The sequence below is a fragment of the Coptis chinensis genome, chromosome 7 (genome assembly GCF_015680905.1).
Source record: "Coptis chinensis isolate HL-2020 chromosome 7, ASM1568090v1, whole genome shotgun sequence".
NCBI classification, from domain to species: Eukaryota; Viridiplantae; Streptophyta; class Magnoliopsida; order Ranunculales; family Ranunculaceae; genus Coptis; species Coptis chinensis.
The window spans coordinates 27,306,919-27,319,020 of NC_141462.1; the positions used below are offsets into that span (position 1 = coordinate 27,306,919).

At 34.8% G+C, this 12,102-nt stretch overlaps 1 long non-coding RNA gene across 1 annotated transcript; it reads left to right on the forward strand.

Moving 5' to 3' along the window:
- Positions 1–8,007: 8,007 nt before the first annotated feature.
- On the forward strand, positions 8,008–9,296 carry LOC147486891 (uncharacterized). The gene is made up of 3 exons (XR_015200999.1): positions 8,008–8,076; positions 8,168–8,346; positions 9,100–9,296. It is a non-coding gene; the product is annotated as an uncharacterized LOC147486891 (long non-coding RNA).
- Positions 9,297–12,102: the final 2,806 nt, after the last annotated feature.

A 12,102-nucleotide genomic window follows, 5' to 3' on the forward strand; every position in this document is an offset into this window, starting at 1 on the left:
ACAAACGCTATAGAACAATTGCGTTTTTTGGAAAAACGCTATCATCTAAAGGATAGCATGCTAATAGATAGCGTTTGACAAAACGTTATGCCTCTTATTTCATAGCATTTTTTGGAAGCTATCTATGACCTTTTGTGTTGTAGTGAGAAAAGGTAGATGATAAATGGCGTGAGGCCTGGCAGATTATCATGGCTTGGCCAGACGCAAAGCAATCTCACTTCTTTATAGGAGGGGAGGACAACACTTAATACTGGATATAAGGTAAGTTTTACTTTCTGTTAGTGTCTGCTTATGTCACAAGCAATTTAATTTTTGTTATTCCTATAACGGGTGGAACTCATATAGGAGTTGCGTATGTTTTTCTTTACCTATATTAGTAACGCGCTTCCATTAGGGCTGTCAACGGGCCGGACCTGAATAGGACACACCTAGGTCCAGGCCCGGCCCAAATCATATTTGATATTTTGAGTCCAAGCCCGGCCTAGGTCCTATTGGACAAGTTCGGATTCGAGCCAGACCTAGGTCCGTTAGCAATACATGAGAACTGTTATTTTTGTCTAAAATTTAATTAAATTTGTAAGTGGTAAGAATCAAACCCACAACTCTTGTGTGGCAAACACAATACTAACAAATATGGCTTCCAATTTTCTATGTCAACTTTCAGTAAATATAATAGATATATTAATAATATTAAATATAAAACACATAAATTATTATAGATTTCGGACCGGGCCATTATCGGATCGGACATAGGTATGTCCAGACCTGGCCCAATAATCTTATCGGGCTAAATTTAAAGTCTAAGTCCTTATCTTATCGGTTCGGATTCAATCGGGCTTCGGGCTTGTCCCGGCCCATTGACAACCCTAGTTTCCATAGTATTTTTCTATCCTTCTTATTTCTATACTTTGAGGACAAAGCATGTTTTTGTTTGGGGGTGACATAGAAACACGTGGAATTTAAGGCACAATAATATTTCTAAAAACAATATTTAAAAACAATAATATGCACTTTGTTTTCTACTAAAATTTTAAAAAAATAATAAAAAATAAATAAAAAGTATTTATACTATGCACTTAGAAATATTGGTATTGTTTCTTTTTCTATGATGATAGTAGTCTAGAAGTTTCACGTTAGCTCTTAAATTAGAATAGTTTTTAGAAACGTAGGTTAATATGTAGGTAATAGTCATTGCATCTTTCTATAAATATATTGCATGAGCATCTATGTTTGTATTGGCAGTAAGTTTCTGAAACCTAAGCTAAAATACTTATTCTACAAATTCTGTGAGAGTATAGCCTAAAAGCCTTATATGAGTGAAATATCTGAGTAATGACACATGGGAGAAGTAAATTCCGAATAAAGAAATCACACGTCCACTTGCTTGATCACTATACCATTTCCTAAGCGAAAATTTAGGTCATTTTTGGATCGATATAGCCATAAATTCAAACCTATATGAAATTATTTTCTGCTTGTCGCCCCTCTGAGCATTTCTTTAGCTTTTTTCATAAACCACAAATCCTTTACCCTTTTATAAAAACAAAATAAAAATAAAATCAGCCTACCCATTTTAGAAATGAGTCTGAGACGTAGGATGAAATAGAGAAAAGAAAAGAGAAAGACTTGTGGAAAACCAAGAATTTGTTAGTTGTTTCAAATAAGAAAAGAAAAGAAAGTTTTCATCCAAAGAAAATAAAATAATAATAATAAATAAAATAAAAAATTAGAACTTCAAAAACATAATCAAATGAGTCAAAAACCAAAAGAAAAAAAAAATGGCTAAGGATGGAAACAAAGTGTATAAGTAAAGTAAGAACAAGGTTTTCTCTAGTTATATATTTTGAAGATCCTATTATCTCAGACTTGTCCTTTTGAATATCCATTTCCTTTCTTTTTAAACCATCACCTAATCCCCGCAACACCTAATAAAGACATCTAGCTCAATTAGGAATATATTGGTGTGATATTAAGTGGAAGATGTGTTTGATCGACCTCGGCTCTCTTGTACGTCATTGAGATTGTAAGGAAAATTGTGCCCACTGAACACTAGAGTGAGCGAAACTTGAGTGGAAAAATCAGAGTATTTTTGTCTTGACATATTTGTGAGGACCTACTTAAAGACACTATTCCAAAGTTTCATAAATGGATCTGTTATTACATTTCATAACATAGTATATATATATAATATATATATATATATATATATATATATATATATATATATATATATATATATATATATATATATAATTGATTATATGTTATCCATAGATATATATTATATGTTATTACATTTCATCACTAGATATATATTATATGTTTATCCATAGATGATTGATTATTATGCACGTATTAACTTAGGTTTCGAATTGATTATATTCTTTATTCATTGCTAGTGAGATGTATATATATATATATATATATATATATATATATATATATATATATATAATAAAAAGCAATGGTGTGGGGGCTGCAGGGCCTCCATCCAATGGTTATCATTGTCTTTTTTAAGTTGTAACATGGCAAAATAAGCCAATCTCAAAGAGTATGCTCCCTTACGCCCTAACACTCGGATCTACTGGATCTTATTCTTCAAACAAACTATGTATGCCCTATCTTTCCTGCCGCTGTCACTCTGGAGAAAGAAATTCTGGGCAATTGCCTGATGTGTTCTTCCTGGAAATTCTGTTACTATCTATATAATAAGGAAGAGTGGTGCTGGACCCTGCTAGGCGTCCAACACAAAGAACCATCCCACGGTTTGTAGATAACTGAGGCCCATCCGACGGTCTCTATATAACCAGCGCATAAGCCCATCGACAGTCTCAAAGATTTCCTCGATCCCATGCGGGAACGAGAGAATCATCGTCTCTTGAAACCGCCGTGCGTATTAGTGAATGGGGTGTTTTCTTAATTGTTTTGGTGCAAAAAAAGAACGTAGAACAAAAGAGTAATACCCATTTTATGGATCAAGTAAGCTTGCGTTGTTTATTAGTGGTATTTGTCGGTTTTGTTTCTTTTTGAGTTTTGAACATTTTATGGAAATGTTTTGCAGAGAATTGGTTGTAATGAATCGGCCAAAAGAGTGCAACCTTTAGACCAAGTAAGACTTTTTATGGGGTTTTGTCATTTTTTATTCTTTTTGAGGAATCGACAGAGAGAGTGCAATTTTCTTAGCTTGGTTTTGTAATTAGGGTCTTAATTCGGAAATGCTCTTGATTGTAAACTTGTTATGGAAACTTAATTTGAGTTATTTTGTAGAGAACTAATTGTGATGAACCTTTTCATCCCGCTATCTCTTTGAGTCAAGACCTCACAGAACCAGCCCAGAAACACTACTCCTCAAGAGTTAGTAAACTCTATGACACTCATGATGACTGGATATTTGAAGGTAATAAAAGACATCTGATTCATATATATTTTTCCTTCTATGAAACAAAGGCGTTGCCGGATAAGTATTCTTTGAATATTTACAGTTTAGTGTCTTATCATATCGAAATTTTTAGCATAACATAGGTGTATAGTATGCTCAATGCTGATCAATGATCCTGCACCATTTTTATATTAGAAAGAAGACTCACTTTTTATTATTATTATTATTATATTTTTTATAGGAGGCTCTATAACCTTGGGAGCGTTAATTTCTCATGGTGGGTATTCGCAGTAGGATGTTGTCCATTTCGAGGAGAAACCAAAACAAAAGGGGTGGTTGCAAAGAGGAATCAAATTACTGGTCTAATAAATACAATGAAGGTGTTAAGTATATGTTGCGGGCAATGAAAACCGAGTTCAAAGGCGTTAACTATGCCTTCTCGACTCTTTACAATATCGTGCTCAACTTCATTCAAAAAGCACGCTAATTATGGTACAATTTCCTTTGCTCTTCTTTGTTAAGAAGTTAAAAGAGAGTCATAAACGAAGTCTTTCCTCACTTTTCGGGGTTTCCGTTTAACAGGATTTGTTGAAGTGAAAGCGGCTTGTTGTGGACTAGGAAACCTTAATGCCGATGTTCCTTGCATCCCCATATCCGCGATCTTGTCCCAAAAAGGACGGATCATGTGTTCAGGATCTCTTCCATCCAACGAAGCTTAAAACTGTTAAAATCTTTATAGATATCATTTTCGGCCGGTTCTCAACGAGACGTGTCCCCGATAAATGTGAGGCGGCTATTGTGGAATCGAGGTAAAAGGCAAAAACCCGATTGTAGAATCGAGGTAATTTATCCACTCGATTGTTTTTCGGTTTTGTTTAACACCACTACAAAACATTGAAGCATCAAATCATGTTGAAATGTTTTCCGGCGTATCTAATTGTGGCAAAGTATATAACAACATTTGAAATATTTACTTTAGATGATGTTGAAGATGTTCTTTGCTTTTAAGTGTTTGATTCATCGATTGTTTTGCTAAAAATTGAGCTTTTAAAATCTAACTTGCAAAACAATTTACTTTTTTGTCAACTTTGCCGGCTTTGGAGCCCGGTTAGTGTGGAGCTGTCATTTTAATGAGAGTAGCCTGGTCGTGATTGTTCAAGCCTTCTTTTTGTGTCTTCTTTTGCTTTTTGTCGGCGATATTATTATCTATTCTAACCTTCTCCATTTGAAATATGTACATGATGCACTCTTGTGGTCATTCCTCTGTAATTTCAAATTTTGTTTTCAAGTCTTTGACGTGTTTTTTAATGGAAAATGAATGCATTCGATTGCATTTGTAAATACAGTTATCTTCAAATTCTAGAAATATGATTAAAACTTATCTTAGGCATGCATTGCAGTAAATAATATATTTTGTTTCTCCTTCATAGCCAGCATTACTAGTGTTTCCAAAATGGTTGACGTGCCATGGCCGTGTCTTGCGCCTTTGTTTTTCATGTTTTCATTCGATGTCCATCATTGGGTCTCATCTGTAGATCATGTTTCCAGAATCTAAAATCTGGGGCTGAATAACTGGATTTTTTTATTAATGTAAAAACTTAGAACCGGCCCGTGGGATCTCTTCTCTTCTTTTCGCCCGATTTTCTCTCGAACAAACTCTTCTCTTCTTTGAACAAACTCTTGCCTTCCAGCACTTCCACAGCCACTCTTCATCACTCTCTTAACTCCCAGCTGGTCCATACGATCTCATCTCATCTCATCTCCGGCTCCATTTTCACCGCGTGTGCTTCCTTCCTATCCAGCTCCATTCTCTACCTTTATCTCTCCACAGACCAAGCGACTTTCTGGGGTAAGAATTCCTTCAAACTGTTTTTGTTGTTGTTCAAGTCTCGAGCATCCACTTTGTTGTTGTTGTTGTTGTTTGCTCAAATGTTAACTGAAAAAGTTCTTTCCTTGACTCTGAAAAAGTTGTAAAGTTTGATGTTTGATGGGTTGATGAGGTCGTTGACAAAGTTTGATGTTTGATGGGTTGTTAGGAACACTGAAAAAACTTATACGTGAGCTTATAGAGCTTACACCCTTAGTTTAAAAACACTGAAACACTGGGAGTTCTTTGTATTGGTAAAACACATAAAACATTGAGCAAAGTGCTACAGACGTTGCAAAGTGCTACAACCAAGTTGTAAAGTTGTAAAGGTGAACACCTCGAGTGCTTCCGAGTCATTTTTAATACAAATGGACGTGATAATGAACCCACTGCTGTTTTGTTGAAATGTTAGAGTTGAATTTGAACCTTAATACTAAACAATGTCCACATTCACATTGTGTCTGCCAACCTCACCACTGTCCAACTAACTCTCTTAGTTGTCAACTGCCTATATATTCTTCCCAATTTTTTCTCTACATTCCCGTTTCACATTCTCAGAGAAGATAATCTAACTAAACTCTTAAACAAGAAGAAGAAATGGGGTTGGGTATAAAAACAAAGAAAGTATTGTTGTTGGAGGAACTTATAGAGAAAGTGGTGGATGTCTTTTTGTTGATGGAGGTTTAAGCTACACAACTTGAAAAACATGGAACTTCTATTAATGACCCTCTTTGGAGTGCTCTGCTTAATCAAAGATCCTCAACTCATTAAGAAGGTATGGCTTTCTACTCCATTCTTTGATTCTAATTGTTTGACTGAAAATTTAATTTGATCTTAGCCATTATATTCTGTTCATATTTGGAGTTGATGATATGAAATTTTGTTTCTCAATCACGCTCTTACGTATGTGTTTATAAGTGCATTTAGAATATTTGGAGGTCAAAGGTGCAGATATATTAGTAACGTCTTCATATCGAGGTAATTTTAATTACTTCAAACAAGTTTGATCCCTTATGATATGAACGAACAACTAATTTTATTGAGTTTTGAAATATTCAAACTTTGATTTAGTGGCTCAATACTACGATGAGGTTTTGCAGCCAATGTGCTTTGCCCGGGTGGGCAGTAACTTCTGTAGGGTGATTTATTAAGTTAATTAGAATTCGATACATCGTTTTTTGTTGGAAGGTTTGGATGGATAATGTCGAATACTAGAGAAAACGAAGGACCTAATGTTTTCTATATTTTTTTCAAACACAATTAGTATTTTGAAAATAATTTGATTGCACCATTTGGAAAAAATTTGCACTAGAAATTTTGTCTTTGTTAGGCTATATTGGAGTGCTGAGGGAATTGGTCTATGTGGAGTTGTGGACTATGGTGGTGGACTGGTGGCTAATAAGCCATCAAACAATTTAGTTCTTGCCTAAAGTTAATTCGTGACCAAACTACAATCTATGAGTCAAATCTTCAGATGCTTGATAATCAAAGTAACACAAGTTAGTGAAGTTACACTCTTTAGCCAAGGCAATGGAGAGAGTTGGCAAGGAGGGGTGTTATTACTATTGCTGTAAGTTGTTGAAATTAGCCCCATTTCTCTTTCCATCATCCCTTCTCTCAAAACAAGGCACAAAAACTTTTCTGAGAGAAGCTAATGACCCAGCACTTTCTGTAATGGCTAGATTTGAGAAGATGATTGGAGAAGCACAAGATACAATTTGCCAAGCGATTGAGGTGGCGGATGGCGGTGCCAAGTTTAGAAAGGATGTTTGGTCGAGAGCCGGTGGAGGTGGTGGGATTAGTAGAGTTTTACAATAGGGTAGTGTTTGGGAGAAAGCTGGTGTTATTAATGTTTATGTTATTTATGGTGAAATGCCTCCTGAAGCTTATAGAGTTGCTAAGGGCGATGCTTCCCTTCTTTCTTCTTGGCATCATTTCGGTGATTGTGTGCAAATGTAGTTGAATTGAAATAAATATGATAGGACTAGATTTTTATTATAACAAATGCATCAACTGATATGCATTTTCTATCTACTTTTCGGGTTTTGCATCCGAAGAATCTTTTTGCACCGACGTTACATTTTAATTACGCTACTTTGAAACGGATGCTCCTAAAGGTACTCTATTTGCATTGTTATATTATTACTCCAATTTATACTTTCCATGGATATGTGTCAATGAATTCGTTGCTCATATACCAAGGTAAGGTACTTACATTTTCCCCCAATAAAAACCTTAAGTTTGGTACTTAAAATTGTTTTGTTGTTTTTTTTTTCTTTTAGTTTGTAAGGTGTCTAGATCTTGGTTATCCCCAGTTTAAATCTCATTTTTCTTTGGTTGCTTCCAAAGTGTACTCCTTTTAATAGAATCTTAGATCCACACTTCCACTTTGTGAACTTCTTAAATCCACCTTAGAAGTGGCGGGCATTGTCGACTAAGCATTTTGGTGATGGTCAATCTTCTTAGGAATGTGACAATGTCTTATTACCCCATTCAATCAAGGTTGCACGAGCCCATTACATTAGATTCGTGGATGAAGCTATTACTTATGTTGAAGTCTCTTTCTTCCTGCAAGCATCGAGGTGAGAGGTGGGCTAGGGGATATTTTTCGATGACCTTAATAATTATGATCAGGAGATGCTTCTTGGCTTTGCCACAGGTGACTCTTGCAATTATTTAGTTCCTCTGTCCGGATGATGATTTTGTTATTGTGGTGTTCTATCCGCCGGTTCTACATTATAGTGACATATTAATGGAAGAAAAATCACTTGATAAATGTGGAAATTTGGTCACACGGTAGTGGGAGGTCACACGGTAGTGGCTTTCATGGGTAAGGTTTAAATTCAGTTAGTATTCCATTGTCAAACTCAAAATATATATGCTTATATGCTAATGGCAATGGCAATGATCATTATTTGCAGAAGGATATTGTTGGAGTAGGACAAGTGAAAGACAAGTGCTTCGGATTTGTTACAAGTATTTGGAAGCCGTGCTTAGACAAGAGGTTGCGTTTTTCGATTCACAAGAAGCTACTACTTTAGAGATCATCAACAGTATATCCAAGGATACTTCACTCATACAAGAGGTTCTAAGTGAAAAGGTGCTATTATTAATCATCCTCATCTACAACATCATTATATTTATTTAATTTGTTCTATGTCCGTCCATTACAATAATACGACACAATGAGACAACATATGAGTATAAAGAGAATGTGTAAGATTCTTAAAATCTGAGTTCATGGTTAACCATTATATATAGTGTCCATTAGAAATTGTTTTCTTTCTTTCCTCATAACTTAGAAAAAAAAAATTCTTTCTTCATATGGTAAGGTTTCTATGCTTGAGAAGTTATTCGAACAATATAATCGATAAGATTCAACCAGTTTCTGAATCAAACACTCAACTCATTTGGAAAGTTTTTTTAATTGTGCCCACTAGGATGTTTTTTAGTGAAGAGCCAACAAAGGATTCTTCAATTATGCTACCTTTGATGCAAATAATAATAGCAAAAGTCCTTCATTTGATGATGATGAGAAGTAGAGGGACCTTTGGATGCTATTCAAAGATTGCAACAAAACAGTATTAACACACTTCCTAAGAGAAAAAGTTAAAGTTCTTGGAGCCCTCATTTATGTTATAGATTTATATATAGCGAGATAATAGTTGCACACTATTAATTGTTTTTTTTTATCAATCATGTTCTACGGGCTGGCAGCAGACCCATGCCGTATAACATTATGATGGAATTAACAATGAATAAGTAATTTTAGTCACTTCACTATATGATATAATTTAAGGACATTCCCCCATTAATTAAAGCTAATGGAGCATCTGATCTTCTTGTCTTGCAGGTGCCTATATTTTTAATGCACACATCTGTGTTTATGTCAGGACTTGCATTCTCAATTAACTTTTCTTGGAGACTTACCTTAGTAGCCCTTCCTTTGATGATTCTACTAATCATTCCGGGACTGATCTATGGGAAGTACCTGATCTATTTATCTAAGAAATCCTACAAAGAATATAGTAAAGCAAATACCATTGTCGAACAAGCTAAGTTCAATCAAGACTGTCTATTCATTCACCGCAGAGAGGAGGATTGTGGAGAGGTACTCGGTGATATTGGATAGAAACGGTGAAATTTGGGAATCAAGCAAGGGGTTGCAAAAGGGCTAATTTGTTGGGAGCACTCATTTGCAATATGGGCTTTTCTTGCTTGGTATGGAAGTCATTTGGTTATGTATAAAGGAGAAAGTGGGGAAGGATTTATGCATTTGGGATTACCTTTGTCTTGGCGGATTATGCGTAGTTCTATTCCATCATTGAACCTTGCATTTTCATATTTGTTTCTTGGTATGTCCTTTTTAATAAAAATCTAATTATTAGTAGACAATACTGGAGAAAGTGTTATCTATATAGTCATAGCTACTGGTGATGGGTTTAGTAGTTGCATGGAAGAAACATGCCCACATCCCTTTCAAACTCCAGAGGCCAGCCTCGACTTCTAAATCATCAAATGTTTTCACTGAACCAACATCAACGTCTAAATCATAGAATATTGTTTCTAGGTAGCGCTGAAGGCGCGTCAAGTTTGTCAGTGCTGTACGGCACGGGCAAACCCTAGGCAGTATGTATTTGTTAAGGGTGTAGACCTTTTGATAGTTATGGGACTCGGATGTATGTATTTTACTTGTGTTTTCGGTAATGACTTTGTACGAGGTGCTTTGATGATCTGGCATTAGTCGAGACATTCAAATACTTTGGTGTACAAAGTCATAATGTTGAAGTGGTCTCATTTTTGTAAGCCAGTTATTTGACTGCTCTGGCATCTGTCGAGATGGTTAAGTAACTGGATTAACTAATGAGAAATATATGATTGTGATTTTCAGGTTATGACAGGTTTATATTTATGAAATGTCAAAAATACAGAGGAGATGTTGTCAAAATTTTACTATAAAAACCACGTGTTAGGTTTGTAATTGTTTGAGTTTTGGGGCGTTACATATTTGCTTGTTCCAAAACTAGAAAAGAGTCTAGAGGTGAATACAATCGTTCATTGTTTGACTTCTAAATTGTCAATTTCTTCTTCCCTTCAGTATATATAGTATTTCCTACTCACTCTATTTAACGAATTTAAAACAGATAATTACATACTTCTTCGATGAAGTTTCCTCAAGGCTTGGGATTTATGATAATGACCCTGACATTGGAGAATGAGGATAGGGTTTCTGGAAGAGTTATGATTGTCAACAATGTTATCTGTACTTTCGTTATTTTTTTTTGTACTTGCCGTACTTTTGTGGGTGCTCTTTTTGGTACTATTTTGATGTCCTCATTCAAACCACTTGTGGGAGTCTGATTATGTATCTGTTTCTCATATTGTTCTTATTTCATTTGGTTTAATTGGTGTTCTTCTAAGTTTAAGTCCATTTAGATGAATGAGTCTAGAGCATCTGTGCAAATCACTACTAGATTTATTGAATGAGAATTGTCTTTGCAACCTTTTAACATGATCCAAAATATTGGAATGTCATAAAATAATGGGGAGGTTCTATCCAAATTACCCCTTAGGTGGTTCAAGTTAGTGTGATGTCGAGTTTCTCAGCCTAATAACCATTCTTGACCATCAATGGAACAATAGCCAGTATAATAGAATCAAAATGGGAGAGGGGGTGTGTTCAAGTTCAGTGTTTTCTCAGAGTTAAGCGTTGCGGCGACTCATCTCTATCAACATGGGCATACCTAGTATATATATATATATATATATATATATATATATATATATATATATATATATATATATATATATTTATTTATTTATTTATTTATTTATCCATAAATGATTTATTATTATGCACGTATTAGCTTAGGTTTCGAATTGATTATATTCTTTATTCATTGCTAGTGAGATGTATAGATATCTGAGAATAAATAAGGAAACATTAATTTTATTTCTTAGTCGTTGTAGTATAAATGAAGTTTGTGAGTATTTTCTCTGTAAAACTCTCACGAGGCTATAACTCGTCCACTAGGGAAATTCTAGTGGTTTAAGGCCTTATTGCATATGGTCAATGCAATCGCACTCAGCGAAACGAGATTAGTTAGAACTCCATTTTTGGTCACTTATTTTAATTTCTCATATTTGCTTGAGGACATGCAAAATGTTGTTTGGGGGTGGTTTGATAAGAGCCTAAAATTGTAATTTTAACCCTTTAATAATATTATATTTAGACCAATTATGTCTATAATAAATAAGAGTTAGTATTATTTACGTACTTTTGTGCATTTCAGGTCTTGGAGTCAACTATGTGAATAAATATATCACTTTTGCAAGTGAAAAGAGCAAAATTGGTTGCTAAGAAGTTCTATGGTTAAAGCCTAAATTTTAAGGAAAAAAAACTTTTTTTTTTTTAAAGCCCAGTCAAAGCTGAAAAGTCAAAGTTAACGCGGACAGAAATAGAGCATAAAATTCAACAGAACTTCCGCAAGTTGTATCTTTGAACTCACACCTTGGAATAGGGCCTATTATATGTCAAAACGACCGGCTCGGAAAGCGCTTTCTAATGGTTTTGTCCTTGATCCAAACAGAGGAGTAAAAGTGGACGAAAAAGTTGTTGCAGTAATTTCTAATAGAGAAACCCTTTTTGGACTTAAGTAATTAGGTTTTGGGCTTGATTTAGTGGCCCAAAACATAGCTTCAAAGCCTATACACGAAATTGTAAACCTAACCCTCTCCTATATAAAAAGGACTAAGGTAAAACTGTAAAGTTCTCCTACCTCTTCTCTTTAGTCTAAACCTAGTTTATGTTTATTAGCCTAGCCACCATTAATACAATTCAAGTTATTTTAATACA